At 39.3% G+C, this 20429-nt stretch overlaps 1 pseudogene; it reads right to left on the minus strand.

Annotated features, from left to right (window-relative positions):
- Positions 1-4514: 4514 nt before the first annotated feature.
- Positions 4515-5264, minus strand: LOC113930473 (annotated as a pseudogene).
- Positions 5265-20429: the final 15165 nt, after the last annotated feature.

Consider the following 20429-nt stretch of genomic DNA (forward strand, 5'->3'; position numbering starts at 1 on the left):
GAAATTGTTGGTTATAACTTCTGAGGATGCTTCTTAAAAGAGGTGGGTGAGCTGACAACAAAGCCATACCCTAAGGATGGCGGTAAGCCATACCAGTACTGGATTGCCCCCCTATGGACTTCTAAATGAGAAAAAAAATACACCCCCAATTTGTTTGAGCCACTGTTTTCCACTTTCTGTAACTACCAGCCAAATGTAAATTCTTAATTGATATGCTAGATAAGATGTGAGTAACTATACTTTATTTACTTAGTGAAACTTAGTAATCTGTGTTCACTGTTTACTCAGTGAAGGAGAAGTCCAGGTCGGTCTGTTGAGAATTACATTATTTGAATTCAATAAGAATAGTATTGAATGGCTATTGTGTGCTTGGCACTAATATTTACTGAAATAAATCTTTACTGACAATACCATAACCCTTACATTATATTTCCTCTTTCTGGGACAATTTTGAAGGTCTGCACCCTGGTATTCATCTCCTTTCCTGGTCTGCCCAGTGGGCTGAACTTTGGAGGAAATTTTATGGCTGCAGACAAAAAACTTGCCAGGTTGACAACCCATATCCTGCATTTTTACACCTCAAAATCGAGCACTTTATACCCCCAAGACAACACATTATATTTAACTTACATTATGTATAGTCATATACTCAGCTGAAAATATACACGTTTTTCATTACAAATAAGATTTGTTTCATAAGTGTCTGCATTCCCTTGCTCTCATGAATGTTACTTGGTTGCCCAGCATCCATTTCCTCCTTTTCTGTTTCTAAGGGTACCCAGATTTCTGACCAGGTATTTGCCCCTCTTCCATGCAGCTAATATATGCATACACAAATTTGCACACAGGTGCACACATTTATGCTTTCCATCATCTATGAGCCTATGTCTGTGAAATGATTTCTCTCTTTATACAATTAAAAGGCCTCTGTAGATAGTAAATAAAGAGGCTGCCTATGGGAAAGTGTTTGCGTGAAAAAGAGATGACTAACAGAAGGGTAAGGAACAGTGCTGGTGGGTGATAGTAGGCTCCCCTCCAAATGGTAATTATCTGGTTTTGAATTCTGTGACAACAGAGCCATGCAAAAAAGGGCAGGTCCCAAGAGTGCTTGGCTGCACTTACCAGGACTGTGGCAGGCAGTTAATAAGAGAGGATCCTGAAGCCTAGCTAGAAAGGATAGATCCCAGGAAATCATTCCAAGCAAGCAGAAGCAGGAGAGAGGGGTAGAGCAGGGATCCAGGAGACAAAGTGGGCCAGACGGTAAAGAAGCGGTAACACCAAGGAACCAAAGAAATGATACTAGGAGGCTGAGAAGTTCAAGGTGAGCATCAGTGAAACAGGCTGGGATGGAGCTTGGTGTGTGTGCAGTATAAGGATCATTCAGAAACTCATCTCCAAGAAGTGGGAATGTAGTTTCAGACCCCCTATCTGAATGTTTTGGCTTCTCCTACCAACCGGGGTGAGTCTTAAAGGAGCAGATTACAACCAAATAGTATTTCATTGAAAATAAACATCATGGCAGAATGGATTACCTACACGCTTGTTTTTAACTCCATGACCTCATCATATAGCAATAAATTTACTAAGACTACCCTATGGGGCCACCTGGTGCCAGGCACTCCTAAGAGAATTTAGCACGAATTATCTCAGTGGATTTTTACAATAGCCTTATGAGATAAGTACTGTAATTGTTCCCGTTTTGAAAATGAGAAAACAAAAGTTCAGAAACCGTAAGTCATTTGCCCGAGATCATCCAGCTAATAAGTGGCACAACTGGACTGCAAGCCCAAATGTGTCATATTCCAGAAAGTACGTGCTCATGAGTGCATGTTACCCTGCTTACCTGATATCTCCTAGCTGTTTTCAGAGACACAGGCCATCTGATCTTCCCCATTATTAGTTTGCTTAGCATGTACAGACGCCTGGGTGGCTCAGTGAGTAAAACGTCTGACTTGGGCTCAGGTCACGATCTCAGGGTCCTGGGATCACCCCACGCTCAGTGGGGGGTCTGCTTATCCCTTTACTCCTCCCCTTGCCCATGCACATGCGCGCTCGCTGCCTCCCCCCTCCCGCCCCCGCGGGCACGCACGCACATGTGCTCTCTTTCTCAAGCAAATAAAATCTTTTATAAAATAGTTTGCTTAGCATGTAGATGAAGGTGCCACTTCATCCATTTAGCAGTGAAGAAGAAATACATGGAGAATACAGAATGAAAAAGACTCAAGAAAGCAGGAAATGGCTGAGCTATGAGTAGAAGTCCCCTCTGTTCCACAGGATTCACCTGGAAATGCTGAGCAAATGCCAACTGCAATGAATTGCATGCCATCGGGAAGCTGTGCTATAATAAACCAAAGATACATTTTTTTCCTTGAAGAATTGTATTTTTCCTGATGCGGTCTTTTGGAACGTCTGACATTTTCAGGAGGCTCCCAGGGATACGGTAGATCAGCACTTGAAATTCTCTGCACAGCTCATGGTCTGATGCCGGATGTTCTTGGCAAACTCTGAAGAAGCTTTGAACTCCTCCTCACAAAGTTCAAGTGGCTTTCCTTTCTATGCTTTTGTGAATTTCTCAAGACTTTAAAAAAGTAAAGATGGTTTATGGCAACACCAACTTGCAGTGATTTTGCATAAACAATACCATTTCAGAAGACTTATCACTTAAGTCTTTCAAAATGAGGAATAAGGTGACTTTCACTGCAGTTTAAGGCAACACAATCCATAAAACAAAAAGACCCCCAAATAGCCAAAGCAATCTTGAGAAAGAAGAACAAAGCTGGATATATCACAATTCTAGATTTCAAGATACACTACAAAACTGTAGTAACCAAAGCAGTACTGGCACAAGAATAGACACATAGATTAATGAAACAGAATAGAGAGCCCAGAAAGAAACCCATGCTTTATATGGTCAATTAGTCTATGACAAAAGAGGCAAGAATATACAGTGTGGAAAAGACAGTCTCTTCAATAAATGGTGCTGGGAAAACAGACAGCTACATGCAAAAGAATGAAACTGGACCACCTTCTAACACCATACATGAAAATAAACTCAAAATGGATTAAAGACCTAAATGTGAGACCTAAAATCATAAAAACCTTAGGAGAGAACATAGTAATTTCCTTGACATCAGTTGTAGCCACATTTTCCTAGATATGTTTTTTTAGGCAAGGGAAACAAAAGCAAAAATAAACTGTTGAGACTTCATCATAATAAAAAGCTTTTGCACAGTGAAGGCAACCATCACTGAAACAAAAAAGGGCAACCTACTGAATGGGAAGAGATGTTTGCAAATGACATATTCAATAAGGGGTTAATATCCAAAATACATAAAGAACTTATGCAACTCAACTTACACACACAAAAACAATCCAATTAAAAAATGGGCAGAGGACCTGAATAGATATTTTTCCAGAGGAGGCATACAGATGGCCAACAGACACAGAAAAGATGCTCAAAATCACTAATCATCAGGGAAATGCAGATCAAAGCCACCATGAGTTTTCACTTTACACCTGTCAGAATGGCTAGAATAAAAAAAAAAGAAATCATAAGCGTTGGTGAGGATTTAGAGGCAAGGGAATCCTTGTGCACTGTTGGAATGTAAGTTGGTACAGCCACTGTGAAAAAAGTATGGGGTTTCCTCCAAAAAATTAAAAATAGAAATACCATATGATCCAATAGTTCCAAGGTATTTGGTATTTACTAGGTATTTACCCAAAGAAAACAAACAAAACACTAACTTGAAAAGATAAAAGCACCCTTATGTATTGCAGTATTATTTACAATAGTCTAGATATGGAAACAACCCAAGTGTACATCAACAGATAAACGGGCAAAGAAGATGTGGTATACAGATACACAATGGAATACTACTCAGCCATAAAAAAGAATGAGATCTTGCCATTTGTGGCAACATGGATGGATCTAGAGGGTATTTTGCTATGTAAAATAGGTCAGACCGAGAAAGACAAATACTGTATGATTTCACTCATATGTGGAGTCTAAAAACAAAGCAAATGAATACACAAACAAAAAGCAGAATCAGACCTATAAATACAGAGAACAAACTGAGGGTTGCCAGAGGGGAGAGGGGAGCAAAACGGGTGAAAAGGACTGGGAGGTACAGGCTTCCAGTTATGGAATGAATAAGTCATGGGAATAAAAGGTACAATATAGGAATATAGTCAATGATATTATAATAGTGTTGTGTGGTGACAGATGGTAGCCAGATTTGTGATGAGCATAGCATGACATATAGACTTGTTGAATCACTATGTTGTACACCTGAGACTAATGTAATGTTATATGGCAACTATACTCAAATAAAGACATTTAAAATTTTTCTGAAAAAACAGGTAGCTGGTGCAAACTGCAGAGATCAAGATGGCTGCTCCCAATGGAACCAGCAGCCTAGGTCAGCCACTTTCATAAACACCACCGAGGTGCAGTGGGGATAGCAAAGCTGCTAACGCCAATCATTCCTCTTTTTCAGGAAGGGAGAAGCAGGAGCTTACTCCTTAGACATGGTCTTGATGGTCTTGTGCTCTTTCATGGCTTTCCCCCAAGCGCTGCTATTGAATCTCTCAATGCCCACACTCCACGTAGCACTCTTATCTAGGCCATGTGGAATGACTCTAAAGACTCCAGGGTTTGAGTGGGGAGTGTAAATCTCTGAACACCACATCTCTTACAGAAGGCGTGCTATGCTTTGTGCTTGTTGAATGTGTATGTGGTTGTGCCCTCAGCTTCCTTGAGGAGCTTGAAGCGAGAAGCTGGTACCATAAAGGGTGTATTCTGCTTCCTGCAGATGCTGCAGTTGCGAAGATGTGCAAGTCTTCTGAGGCCCAAACTTTAAAGTGATCTGCTCCATAGTGGCAACCTCCTATGTGGTTCACCAGGGCCTGGTATCCCTATGTGTCCCACAGCAGCTTGGTGGCACCCTCGATGGTGAGCCTCTGCCACTTCTGGAACACCTCTCAGACTCCCACCTATCACTCAGGTCCAGCTTGTCCACCAAGGGCATCAGGGTTGCTAGAGATGGCAGAGGTGACGGCCATGGAAGTAGCATGAGCTCTGACAGTAGCTGTTCACTCAGCCTGTCTCCTAGGCCCCTGGCAGTGATGACCTCACCTGCCCTTGGCTGAGGGCTGTCTTGCTGTGGCCCAGCTCCCACTCTGGACCTGGCCTGAGAAGCACGGAGTGGGGCCTGGTGGCTGGGCGGGAGTGGGGCACCACAGGTCCCTGGGCTGCTTCTGTCCATGTGGCTTGGTGGCCACACTGTTCCTTGCACACCGCATTATTCTGCACAGGTTTTTTTATAGTACTCTAATGTATTTTCTCTTCTGTATGATTTTCTTGATAACGTTTTCTTTTCTCTAACTTACTTTATTGTAAGAATATCAGGTGTGATACATATAACATCCAAAATATGTGTTAATCAAGTATTGATGTTATCGGTAAGGCTTCTTGTCAACAGTAGGCTATCAGTAGTTAAGCTCTGAGGAGCTAAGAATTACATGCAGATTTTCAACTGGCGTGGGGAATCAGCACCCCTCACCTTAACCCTGTAGTTCAAGGCTCAACTGCTGTACTAAAAATAATAGCAGCAAATATTTATATAGAACAAATATTATTTTACTTGTGAAAATTAACAAAGGGAAATCTCATTTAGAATGGGGTTGGGAAGCCAGCAGGGGGAACCCTCATGCCCTACCACTGGTGGTCAATAGCGGACTCAATAGGAAGAGACATACCTTGCAAGTTAATACTACTTTAGATACTACCTTACTACCCCAGGAGGAAGAAAGTTTTCCTCTTCCCTGGCAAAAGCCCAGCCAATGAGAGACTGTCACAACTCAGCCAATGAAAAGCCACTATACTTCAAACTCCCAGTTTACTCCAATGGACTATTTGTTTTGTAACAGTCCTTGCCAACTCCCTTCTTTCCTCTATAAGAGAGGGATCCTCTACTTTGTTCTCTGGGCTTGCCCATGGTTTTGCCATAACTTACTTGTCCGAATTACAATATTCTATTTCCTGATAAACTCATTTTTTGCTGGTAAAATAACTGGCAGTTTTATTTTTAAAGGTTAACATACTTAATCGTTACAACTACTAATATCCCCATTTTACAGATGAAGAAAATGAGTGACAGAGAGGTTAAGACTATTAACCAGAGTCATATGGTTAATAACTGGTGGAGCTGGGAATATGAGCTCAGGCAGTCTGATTCCAAAGTACATGCTCTTTAAGAAAAAAAAAATTGGGGTGTGGGGCACCTGCATGGCTCAGTTGGTTAAGCATACAACTCTTGACCTAAGCTCAGGTCTTGATCTCAGGGTCATGAGTTCAAGCCCTACATTGGGCTCCACACTGAGCATAGAGCCTACTTAAAAAAATTTTTTTAATTGGAGTATAATTGACATATAATATTATATTGGTTTCAGGTGTAAAAAACAAACCATTCAATATCTGTGTACATTGCAAAATGATTACCACAATAAGTCTGGTTATCATCTGTCACCATACAAAGTTAACTTTTAAGGTTTCCAGAGTACATGCTCTTAACCGCACTTCTAAGAGTCAGAAGAAATCCATGATAAAGAAAAGCAAGAAGAGCACATGATAAAATAGTGGTCTAAAGTCTAGAAAAGATTCAGACTGATAAAATGTAGTTCAGATGTAGCTTAGAGCAAAGAAATAGAGCAAGATTACAGAATCCTCAGGGAGCAAAAGAAACCCTAGACAAAGAGCAGACTGGGATCGGGGCACTGACTGAAGGTACTCAGTATGTATTGTCTCCTAAAATGAACAAGATTGAATTTTGTATGTATTCTATTGATCTGTAATTGTCTAAATGTTCTATAGCCATGGTTTATTATTTGGCACTACCTATAGAATTATAGAATTTTGCCATTAATTATAGCTAATATTTTTTGGTAATGTAAATAAATGTTGTTAAATGAGGGGGATACCCTTATAGTCTTAGCCATTTCAACTATTAATAGATCAGCATGCCCCCTGGAAAAATAATTAAATCCCTCTAGGACTTAATTTCTTTCTTTATAAAATGAAGGGTTATCATAGACTTATAATTTATATACCTTTCAGCTTAAAAACCTTGCCTGGGGCGCCTGGGTGGCTCAGTCGGTTGAGTGTCTGAGTCTTGGTTTTGGCTCAGGTCATGATCTCATGGGTCCTGAGATGGAGCCCTGCATCGGGCTCCCTGCTGAGCACAGAGTCAGCTTGATGATTCCTCTCCCTCTGCCCCTCCCCTCACCCGGGCACATGTGTGCACTCTCTCTCTCTCTCTAAAATAAGTAAATAAATCTTTTTTAAAAAAACCCATGCCTGTTTTTTAATCTGCTAAGCACATAATAGCAAGTAAATCAATATGCATATTGAAAAACTCATAACTTAGAGGAAAATATAAATGCAAAAGACAAAAAGAGGAAAGAAAGGGAAGGGCACATGCTATCTGTACTATTCATTTGGCAATTATCACGCACCATTTTGTGACATTACCTCTACCATTACTTGAATCATGTATTAAGTAGATTCATTATACTCATTTAATTAACTGAACAAATAATTATCGAGCACCTACTAGTGCCAGGAACAGTTCTAGGCTCTGGGTATACAGTGGTTAAAAATCGATTCCATTTGGTTTTGCCAAAGAAATTAGATTACTTTTAGGATGAAGACTGTCATAGGTATTTCATATTTGCAATCAAGGATGCTTAGCCCTGGGTATCTCCTCATTTAATTGTTTTGAGGCAGTTTTAGGTTTCTGCATAGACAAAACCTAACTTTTGTACTAGAGACTGATTTTTACTAAAAATAAGCAGGTCAGGGGCACGTGGGTGCCTCAGTCGTTAAGCATCTGCCTTCGGCTCAGGTCGTGATCCCAGGGACCTGGGATCGAACCCCGTGTTGGGCTCCCTGTTCAGCGGGAAGCCTGTTTCTCCCTCCCCCACTCCCCCTGCTTCTGTTCCCTCTCTTGCTCTCTCTCTCTCTTTCTGTGTCAAATAAATAAATAAAATCTTTAAAAAAATAAAAAAAGAAAACACTAACAGATATGGTGAAATTCTAGAGACACCCTACTCTGGCACTCTGCTCTTGTGGATCATAATTAGATTATCAGATTGTCAAAAATATCCTGACCACCAAATATGTACAGGGTGATGTAGGGAATATAAAGAAGAATAAAGGGCGCCTGGGTGGCTGTCGGTTAAATGTCTGCCTTCGACTCAGGTCATGATCCCAGTGTCCTGGGATTGAGTCCCGCAAAGGGCTCCCTGCTCAGCAGGGAGTCTGCTTCTCCCTCTCCCTCTGCCTCTCCCCCCTGCTCATGCTCTCTCTTGCTCTCTCTCTCAAGTAAATAAATAAAACCTTTTAAAAAATAAAGAAGAATAAAATATCTTCATCCCTGGGGCACCTGGGTGGCTCAGTTGGTCAAGGGTCTGCCTTCAGCTCAGGTCATGATCCCAGTGTCCTGAGATCCAGCCCTGCATCAGACTCCCTGCTGAGCAGGGAGCCCGCTTCTCCCTCTGCCGCACCCCCTGCTTGTGCTCTCTCTCTCTCTCTCTCTCTCTGTCAAATAAATAAATAAAACATTTAAAAAATATCTTCATCTCTGATTCACTTATCACAAAATTAAACAGAAGTTACAGAAGATCTAATTAAAAGTGGCTAAACAATAAAGAAACACATTTATTTCATCTTACATAACAGGAAATCTGGAAGGTAGGGCAGTTTCAGGAGTGGTTGCTTGACTCAATAATGTTATTAGGACTCAGGTTCATTGTGTTTTTCCAATCTGCTATCCTTAGTAAGTTGGTTAATTCCCACGTAGTCACAAGATGTATGTAGCAACCTCAGATATCTCCTATTCACCAAAATTACCTACAGGCTGGAAGAGAGCAAAACAGTGCTCTGTTCCCTATGTCCTTTTATGACCATAAACATAAAATAGATAACTTCTCTATATCTCATTGTCCAGAACTGCCTCACTAACCCATGTCTAGCTCTGGCAAGGAGAATGACATTACCATGACTGGCTTATACCCGTGAATTCTAAACTTTTAAAACCAGAACTCACAGTAAGAAAATACTTTACACATTACATAACACACACATGCACAAACATGCACATGCATGCACACATACATAAAGCTTCACAAAACAACTCTTATCCTTGATGCACACAACATGCTTTGATGTTATTTATGATATTCTATTTCTTTAATTTAAAAACGCTGATAGTAACCCTTCCAAAAAATTGAAGAAGAGGGAACAGCTACAAACTTATTTTTTGGGGGGCCAGCATTAGCCTGATGCCAAAGCCAGACAAAGATACTAAAAGAAAACTATAGATCAATATTCCTGATGAATATCGATGCAAAAATCCTTGACAAAATACTGGCTAAACAAATTTATTTTTTATTTTTTTCTTTTTAAAGATTTTTATTTATTTATTAGAGAGAGAGAGAGTGAGGAGAAAGAGAGCATGAGAGGGAGAAGCAGACTCCCCACAAAGCAGGGAGCCCAATGCGGGACTCGATCCAGGGACTCCAGGATCATGACCTGAGCAGAATGCAGTCGCTTAACCAACAGAGCCACCCAGGCACCCTGGCTAAACAAATTTAAAAGCACATTAAAAGGATCATAGCTCATGACCAGGTGGAATTTATCCCTGTGATACAAGGATGGTTCAACATATGAAAATTAATCAATGTAATACACTACATTAACAAAACAAAAGATAAAAAACACATGTTAATTTCAAATGACACAGAAAAAGCATTTGACAAAAGTCAGCACTCTTTCATGGTAAAATCTCTACAAACCAGGAATAGAAGGAAACTACTTTATCAAAATAAAGGCCATAAGGAAAGCTTACAGCTAAGATCCTACTCAATGGTAAACAACTGAAAGCTTTTCCTTCTTTAAGATAAGGAAAAAGGGAAAGATGCCCACTCTTGACACTTCTATTAAACAAAGTATTGAAAATCCTAACCAGAGCAATTAGGCAAGAAAAATATTGAAATAAAGTCATCCAAACTGGAAAGGAAAGAAGTTAAAATTATTTCTGTTCACAGATTATATGATCTTATATGTAGAAAATCCTAAAGATGACATGTACACACACACATACACAAAACTATTAGAACTAATAAATTCAGTATAGCTGCAAGACACAAAATCAACACAGAAAAATCAGTTACATTTCTACATACCGACAATGAACAATCTGAATAGGAAGTTAAGAAAACAATCCTATTTACAATACCATCAAAAAGAACAAAATACTTAGGAGTAAACTTAAGCAAGGAGGCAAAACACTTGCATACTGAAAACTACAAAATAGTGCTGAAAGAAATTAAAGAAGACAAAAATAAATGGAAAGACATCCTGTATTTATGGATTGGAAGACTTTATATTGTTAAAATATCAGTAATACCCAAAGTGATTTACAGATTCAGCATCAACCCTATCAATCCCAAAGGCATTTTTTTTTGCAGAAATAGAAAAAAAAAATCTTCCTAAAATTCATATGTAATCTTAAAGGACCCTGTCTAGCCCAAATAATCTTGAGAAAGAAGAACAAAACTGGGAGTGCCTGGGTGGTTCAGCCGGTTAAACATCTGCCTTCAGCTCAGGTCATGATCTTGGGGTCCTGGGTTTGAGCGCCAAGTGGGGCTCTCTGCTCAGTGGGGAGCATGCTTCTCCCTCTCCCTCTGCCCCTCCCCCCATTCATGCTCTCTTTCTCTCAAATAAATAAATAAAATCTCAAAAAGAAAAGAAAGAAGAACAAAACTGGAGGCCTTGCATTTTCTGATTTCAAAACAAATGACAAAGCCATGGTAATCAAAACAGTACGGGACTGGCATAAAGATAGACATATTGACTAATGGAACAGAATAGAGTGTCCAGAAATAAACCTTCACATATATGGCCAAGTGAACTTTTACAAGGACACCAAGGATACACAATGGGAAAACAGTCTCTTCAATAAGTGCTCCTGGGAAAAGTAGATACTCACAAGCAAACAAAAGAAGTTAGATCCTTACCTTATGCCATATACAAAAATTAATTCAAAATAGATCAAAGACCTAAATGTAAGACCTGAAACTATAAAACTCCCATAAGAAAACATAGTGGAAAACCTTTATGGCATTGAATTTGGTAATTTCTTGGATATGACGCCAAAAACATGGGCAGCAAAAGCAAAAATATTCAAATGGGGCTACATCAAACTTACAGACTTCTGTGCAACAAAGGAAACAATCAACAGAGTGAAAGGCAACATAGGAAAGGGAGAAAATATTTGCAAATTATGTATCTGAAAATGGGTTAATATCTAGAATATATAAAGAAGTCTTACAACTCAGGGACACCTGGGTGGCTCAGTCGGTTAAGCATCTGCCTTCAGCTCAGGTCATGATCCCAGGGTCCTGGGATCGAGCCCCCGCATCAGGCTCCCTGCTCAGCGGGGACCCTGTTTCTCCCTCTGCCTGCCGCTCCCCCTGCTGTGCTCTCTGTTTCTCTCTGACAAATAAGTGAATAAAATCTTAAGAAAAAAACTCCTACAACTGAACAACAACAAAGCAAACAAACTGACTTTGAAAATGGGCAAAAAACTTGAATAGACATTGCTCCAAAGAAGATATACACATAGCCAACAAATATATTGGGAAGATGCACAACTTCAGTAATCATCAGGGAAATACAAGCCAAAAACATAATGAGCTATTCCCCTCCTGCCCATTAGGATGGTTACTATCAAAAATAAATTAATTTAAAAACCAGAAAAATACAAGGGTTGGTAAGGATGTAGAAAAATTAGAACTCTTCCACACTGTTGATAGGAATGTAAAATGGTGCAGCCACTGTGGAAAATAGTATGACGTTTCCTCAAAAAATTTAAAAATAGAATTTCCATATGATCCAGCAATATCACTTCTGGATATACATCCTAACAAAGTGAAAATTGGATCTCAAAGAGGCATTTTTGCACCCATGACTGTTGCATTACTCATGACAGCCAAGAAATAGAAGAAGCCTAAATGACCATCAAAGGATGACTGGAAAAAGAAAATGTGGTATATACATACAATGAAATATTATTCAGCCTTAAGAAAGAAGGCAATCCTGTCATATGCTACAACATGGATGAACTTTAAGGACATTATGTTAAATGAAAGAAAACAGTTCCAAAAAGACAAATATGGGGCACCTGGGTGGCTCAGTTATTTAGGTGTTTGACTCTTAACTAATTTCGGCTCAGGTCATGATCTCGGGGTTGTGAGATTGAGCCCCACATCCTGTTCTGGCTCAGCACAGTCTCCTTGAGATTCTCTCTCCCTCTGCCCCTCCCCCCACTCTCTTTCTCTCTCTCTCAAATAAATAAATAAATAAAATCTTTAAAAAAGACAAATACTGCATGATTCCACTGATATAAGTTATCTAAAATAATCAAGTTCATGGAAACAGAAGGTACAATGGTGGTTGCCAGGGGGTAGGGGAAGGGGGAAAATGGAGAGTTATTGTTTAATAGGTATAGAGTTTCAGTTTTGCAAGGTGAAAAAGTTCTAGAGATCTGTTGCATATAGTTAACACGAATGTGCTATTTACCTAAAAATGGCTGAAATGGTTAATTTTTTATTATGTGCTTTTTTACCAAAACAAGAAACATGTTGACTGTGACCTACTAAATTGGTTTTATGACTCGCTAATAGGTTACAGGCTGGTTTTGAAAAATCCTAGCTTGGATTAATTAAGATTGACCATCTGTGATGTGACCTACCTTGAGGTATAAGCCTGTCTTATATATGATTAAAATTAGGGCTCTGTTAGCAAACAAAAGGTAGAGGGAAATGGAATATTATTTGGCAATAAAAAAGAATGAAGCGCTAATACATACTATGCCTTGGGTGGACCTTAAAAACATGAAGCCAGTCACAGAAGATGGCATATTATATTATTCTATATGAAATGTCCAGAATTGGCAAATCTATAGAGACAAAAAGTAGAGTAGTGGTTGCCTAGGGCTGGGGTGAGGGGTTGGGGGAAATGGGGATTGACTGCTAGTGGGTACAGGTTTTCTTTTTGGGAAAAAAACATGTACTGAAATTAGATTGTGGTGATGGTTGTACAACCCTCTAAATATACCAAAAACATTGAATTATATACTTATTAAATGGCTACAATGTATGGTATGTGAATTCTAGTCCAACTGAGCTGCTAAAACAGGGCAAAGTGGCAAACAGAGTTTATATCTAATGAAATAAAGACAATAATTCAGTATATGGAGAATGTGTAAAAACAAATGCAAACAACTTTAAAATACTCATCATATATGTGCCTACGTAAACAATTTTGAAATGGGGAAATCAATGGCAGAATTATAGAGAACTAGGAAGTACTCTTTCCCAATGATATTGTAAATTCATTATATAATGGCAATATGTAACAAGAAGTATTATACTCAGTTTTGAACTAGTAAAAAGAAAAGTCCGGAATAAAAGCTGATGAGTTAGCAAACAACAGTGTCTGCACAGGAGATACTTTATTTAGAAATTTCCTTAGTTCTACATTTTTAGTTTAGCCCTTAGAAAGAAGCCTTTTCTAGCTCAAGTATTTTTCTACCTGATTCAGAAAGGTCTGGATTCTCTTCCTGTGAATGCTATGCTTCTCCTACTAAGCCATGTTTGAACTCAACCATTTTAGTTAGCCCTCTGCTAATTTTGTCATCCACATTAGATTATGAATTGCTTGAGTCTAAGGACTATAATTTCCAGGAGTGACATTGTATTGAGAAATTAACCTGGGGAGAGGGAGACACCAGCAAAATTTGACCACTGTCACTTAATCAGCTATGTGACCTTAACTTCTCTGAAGCTCAGTTACTTATTTGTCTGATGGGAATCATAATGTATTTCAAGGTGGTGTTGTAAGAATTAAATGGGATGAAGTTATATGAAGTATCTAGCATGGAGCCTTGTACATGGTTCTGTACATGGTTCCATTCACCTGTCTCTCCTTAGCCCTCTCTTCAGTTGTCCCAGTTCAGGTGAAAATCTCCTCATCACGTGAGCCCAAAGACACTGCTAACTCTAAAACTTAGAGGGATCTTACCAAGCTTCTAGCTTTTACTTCCCACATGGTGCTTACTATTTCCTTCATTTTATTCACTTTTATCCCTTCCCTGTGTATGCCGAGATCTATATTGATTGTATCATTTCCTCTAAATCTGAGTAGGTAGCGGTTATCGTGACAATTTTACACTAACAACCAATGAAATTTACATAAAACGTTCACAAAAGATTTCTTGGCTACTATGAAAAGGGGGGTTCATGTACTACATATACAAAGGAAATTGAGCTATTGATCAGAAGGTACTGCTAAAATTGAGAAAACAGTAGTTATGGCTTTAAACTTAATAGTTAAGATAGAGTTACCCATCACATGCCTTTAACAGCCAGCTCAGATATCAATCTGTTATGTAAGCGAAGAATCAGGAATCTACAGCAGAGCTCAAGGAAGCTTCTGAGTATCTTCTGTACAAATTAAATTACCTGATATATCTTAATAATATTTAGATTAAATGCATAATTTAGAAAAGTATGTGCTGAGGGAAGAGGGGAAAGGAACTAGTATGGGGGTGTTTTTGGTGTATTCAGGCCTTGGAGTTGATACCACACAATCAGTTATGTCAATGCCCTCCAGCCAAAGGCCACCGGAAGCATACCTGTAATCGAATAAGTTGGGTTTATTGCTTGTAGCAGGGAGGGAGAATGCATACCATGGGGATCCATAGGGCATCTCATTAAGAGAGTTTAGAAAGGGCTTAGTATATAGGATTTGGGTCCATGTTAGGTGATTTGGGGAAGCGTTGAAGGAAGCAGTCTTTTCTCTGGATATGCAGCATCCATACAGGATGCTGTCAAGAAGTGGGGGTAATTTCATGATTAGGTATTTTAATAAATCTTACTTAGAAGAAGGGAAGACTAGCCCAAGGGTGAGCTATAATTGGCACAGAAGCATCAGTCACTAATATCAGCTAGGACTGGGGAATGTTTAATTATTTGTGTGGCTTGGACATGTTCTTCTTTTTAAGATTTTATTTATTTATTTGACAGAGAGCGAAAGAGCACAAGCAGGGGGAGTGGCAGGGGGAGCAGCAGAGGGATAGGGAGAAGCAGGCTCCTCGCTGAGCAAGGAGCCAGATGGGGGGCTCGATCCCAGTACTCTGGGATCATGACCTGAGCCAAAGGCAGACGCCCAACCGACTGAACCACCCAGGCGCCCCTTGGACAGAGTTCTCATTTTATCTAGGTTCCAGTATGATTACAAAGCAGTCTTTTTTTTTTTTTTTGCCTTGATACATTGTAGTCACAGAATGGCCTTTTTGATGTTTATAATCTGCAAGATTGTTTATGTTCAGTAGGAGAACACCAAGATCTAGTTGTGCCTGGTGGCCAGGGACCTGGATGTCAGGGCTTGATTTCCTCTTTCTCAGTTAGAAGCATTATCTGCTCCTACCCCATTTTCTCTGTTTTCTTGTTGAGTTCTCACTGTAAAATCAGACATTTCTAAGATTGTTGTTATAAAAGGAAAGGGAAGGGAAACTAACATTTATTGACTACTTATATATTAGGCACTGTTGTACATATAATGACCCATCTCCTCTAAAAATAATAACAACCCTTGGGCAGATCAGCATCTACATTTCACGGGGGAAGAAACCAGCTCAGAGAGGATAGGTCACTTGCCCAAAGTTACACCGCTAGTTAATGGAATCTGATTTTGAATCCAGATCTGTCTCCAAAGTTTTATGTGCTTTCTGCTCTACCATTGCTTTGAAGGAATTTTAGGAATACAACCTATTCTTTATGTCTGTACTGTTTATTTAAGAAAAATATTGGGGTGGCTGACTGGCTCACTTGGTGGAGCGTGTGACTCTTGATCTCAGGGTTGTGAGTTTGAGCCCTGCGTTGGGTGTAGAGATTACTTAAAAATCTTTAAGAAAAGGAAAAATATTATATTCAGAATTGAAACATGAAGAAGTAATAATTCCTTGAATTAACAGTTTTATTGACTGTTTTTAGATTAGATTATATATGTCAGGTGGCAGAACCTATAGAAAGTGCATGATATTATAGTCCTGTTCCACCAGACACTGCAAATACCCTGGGTGGGGGCTCAAAGTAGGAAAGAAGTGAAGTGTTGGAAGCCACATATGTGGATTCTCCACCGTATGAGAAACTTAGGAACTGGCCATCTAGAGAAAAGGGGTTCCTGGAGGTGAGCTTCTAGGTTCCAATTTAGCTCCTATAGCCTCTCTCAGTTGGCCCAGACATGCAGGCTCTGCCTTGCCCCAGTCCTAGGAGCCATCTGGCTGTCAGGCAAGAGAAGCATAAAGAACCCTCTACTCAGAGCTCAGTCACTCAGCATAAAGCTCGTCTTCCTACCATGTCCCTTTCCGACCTAACAGTCCAGTCTAATAAATGGGCTCCTACCTTGCTCCTTATGAATATGTTGCTACCTTATACTCCAGTTCTAGTAACAAAATTCTCCTCATGGGGAATCCTCACAAATAGTTCTTTCTCCATGACAGTGGGTGAAGAAAGAAAGTTTCAACAGTCACAGTCCTCTTTTCATATTGAGCTAAATTGCTTCAAGGATTTTCATCTAAGTGGCTGACCATTCCCCTTTATGGACTTCTATTAACGTTCAAACCTGGAAATTGGAATCAGATAGACTTGAACCCCTGCTCTTCTACTAAACTACCTTGGGCAAAACACTCAGTGTCAGCTTCCTCATCCTGAAAAAGGAAATGAGAATGTTTGTCTTGCAGGGTTGTTGAGAGAGTGAGATGCTGTATGATAAGGACAAGCAAAGTGCCTGAAACATAAATGTTCAGGAATTGGTAGCCCTTTTTTTTTTTTTTTTTTTAGATTCAGGTAAAGTTCACATGGAATTAACCATTTGAAAGTGTACAATTCAGTGACATTTAGTACATTCACAATGTTATGCAACCACCTCCTCTTTCTAGTTCCAAAACATTTTCATGGTGGCCAAAGGAGACCGGGAGTGGTAACTCATTTATAGCTCAGAAATGCTTTGAACCCTGTGGGTGGTAAGGCAAATGCATCACAATGAGAACATTAAGATCACAATCTAAGGCTAAGTACAACACTCTATTCATTGTTCTCTGATCTCTGGTGTGATGCTGTGGGGGGGGGGGGAGCTCAGCAAAAGAGAGGTATATTTCCTAGTCTACTTACTTTATAGTCACTTGCAGAAATTTTCATCTCACATAAGGTCAACCTGCAGGGTTTTTATAGCTTGGTTGCCCTTTCTACTCACCATCATACCAGGAGGTTTCTCTAAAGCACATTACTTAGCCAGGTTCTATGCCAACTTCTTGTAACACAATTTATCATTGACCCAGACTAGGTGTTTGCTAATTCACTCGGAATTAATTGTGCACTTTAATCATTTTCATTGAATCAGTTCCCATGTCTGTAGCTTTTATAAGTACTAGTTGCATACTAATTAAAAATTACCCATCGGTTGTATATGAGGTACGACTATAAATTTTCTTTTTAAGTTTCCTTCTCTGACTCATAAACTGGGTCAGAAGCAATTTCAAAAAGGAGTAAAACATTTGCAGGTGATATGGCATCCATGGAATAAATGTTCTTTTTTTTCCTTAGGAGAATACATAGATGTATACATTCTTATTTCTTAAAATGGTCTTGTTAGGGGCACCTGGGTGGCTCAGTCGGTTAAGCGTTGCCTTTGGCTCAGGTCATGATCCCAGGATTTGGGGACTGAGCCCTCCCTCTGGCTCTCTGCTCAGCGGAGAGTCTGCTTCTCCCTCTCCCTCTGCCTGCCACTCTGCCTATCTGGGCTCTCTCTCTCTGTCATCCTCTCTTTCTCTCTGTCAAATAAATAAAGAAAATCTTAAAAAAAATAAAATGGTCTTGTTATACTGCCATCACAATTAATATTCTTCATTTCCACATTGCTCTTAGACTCCTCATTTTCTATGAAAACTTTTAGCACCTTTTTGATTTTTAGAGTATGATAGGATATAGACTTTTTTACATTCAGATTTTTTAAAAAACAATTTTAAATGAGACAGTCATGTGTTGCAATGGGGAAAATATTCTTTACAAATGGATAGTGAGAAGAGCAGCTTAGTACCATTCATAACCCATGTCAGTTACTTGAATGAGGGAACACGAGACTGGAAGTCTGTTGGAAGCGTGGCTTCTAGTCCTTAGCCTTAAATGAAATAGCTCTGTAGTTTGGGGCAAGTCACAACCTGACACAGGGACCACATTTTTCTTGATTTGTCACATCATCATCATATTGCTCCCATCTACGTCGTCCGGATGCTGTAAAGACAAACTCAACATGTCCCAAGATTAAGTGATTGCAGCCACCATCTCTTCACCCAACTCTCCTTCCCAAATCTTGTCCTTTATGCTCCGAATTATCACAAGTCTTTCTTCTTTATTCCATTCTCATTAGCCCAGGTCAGGTCCAATTCACCTTAGTTTTCTGAACAGTTGCAGTAAACTAGCCCGCCTCCCCTCCTTCTTGCCCTCCTCCAAACCATCCTGTCCTTTACCAGAGTTATATACTGAAGACACGATTGGTGCCACTCCCTGGCTTAACACTTGAAACGGCTCCCTACTGCAAAGTGACAAAGTTTACTTATTAAGTCTGGTACATGAGGTTCATTAGATACAGCTTCATTATACCTTACCAACAATGAACTCCCATATAAGATGATTCATATCATTCAAATCTCCAGTGACCGTATGGTGGCTGGTGCTTATGGTCCACCATGCCAGATTGCCGAATCCATCTGATTTGCTCAGCATGGTAAAAGCTTGATGTTTCACTGCCAACTTCCTGCACCAAGCATGAGTCATAGCATTTCTCAGCTGTTGCTTTCTCGGAAGCTGTGGAAGTCTTCTAAACCATACAGGTGCAACCTAAAAGTATGTGGAGGTAATGTCCCAGGGATGGAGGACAACTCTCAAGCAAAGGAGGGCAAAAGTCAATGGATACATGCCGCAGTTTCTCTGTTCTGTGTTGAGCCCATCTGAGGCCTGTTCTATACAGCTGCTCAGAGAGGTGCTAACAGGCTTGAGCTCTAGTTGCCCACAGTGGTTGCACCCTGTTTCTTTGGAAGTGATTCTTGGGACCACTTCCCAAATAAACTACCCACACCTAGTCCTTGCTTTGAAGTCTGCTTTATGGGTAATCCAAATTAAGAGACATTATTTTTGTCTGCTTGATTTTTTGATCATTAATATACACATGCTAAAGCCTCCTAGCATGAGAATGATTTCTCCTTATGTTTCTACTACATTTCACTTCTATATTTCAAAGCTCTCTTATTAGATGTCTAAAGCTTCATGACTATTTTATCTTCTTAGTGGATAAAACTACCATGATGCATCCCTCTTTGTTCCATTAAATTTATTCACCTTGAATTCTATTTTATATGACATTAATATTGATACATCTGCTTTATTTTTATAGCTTTTGCCTTGTGTTACTTTTTTGATTTTTAATTTTTATTTTATTTCAGTAGAACAAAAAATAAGTGTATAGATGGATTAAAATCTCCAATCTGTGTCACTATCATACACTGTTGGTGGGACTACAAAGTAGTACAATCTTTTTGGAGAGATGTTTGGAAATATCTAACGAAACTACATATGCATTTGTCTTTCAACAAAATAATCCTGTCCCCAGAAGTTTACCCTGAGACTAGACCTACAACAATATAAAATATATGTACACAAGGTTATTCATTATAGCATTGTGATTTCAAATTACTGGAAACAACCTAAATCCTCATGCAAGAGAGTGCTTGAATAAAGTAAGGTACATCACACAATGGAATACTGTGCAGATGCAAAAAAGAATGAGGAAGACCTCTATGAATTGACATGGAGTGACTTCCAGAACATAATATTTGGTGAAAAAAGCAAAGTGCGAAACAGTATGCTACCCTTCACATAAGAAAAAAAAGGGGAAATAGGAAAATAGACATGTATCAGCTTATTTGTGCAGAAAGAAACATGAAAAGAAATTAGAAACTAATGAGATTGGTTACCTACAATAGCTGGGCAGTAACAAAGTAGAAAGTAGGGGGTATGGAAAGAGAGTAGAAGAAATATGAAAGTTATAGTTCTCTGAATGTGCATTTTTGTCTAGTTCTGACTTTTGGAACCACATTAATGTTTCACATACTTAAACATAAATAAAATCAACAAGGATGGGCAAGGCAAGAAAAATGGAATAGAAATAGAAACAAATGAACCCAACTTTATTTCAAACGAATAATATGACCACATCAAAGTGTTTGTGTGTTTGTATGGGAGAGGGGACA

Source organism: Zalophus californianus, chromosome X (assembly GCF_009762305.2).
Source record: "Zalophus californianus isolate mZalCal1 chromosome X, mZalCal1.pri.v2, whole genome shotgun sequence".
Lineage (NCBI taxonomy): Eukaryota > Metazoa > Chordata > Mammalia > Carnivora > Otariidae > Zalophus > Zalophus californianus.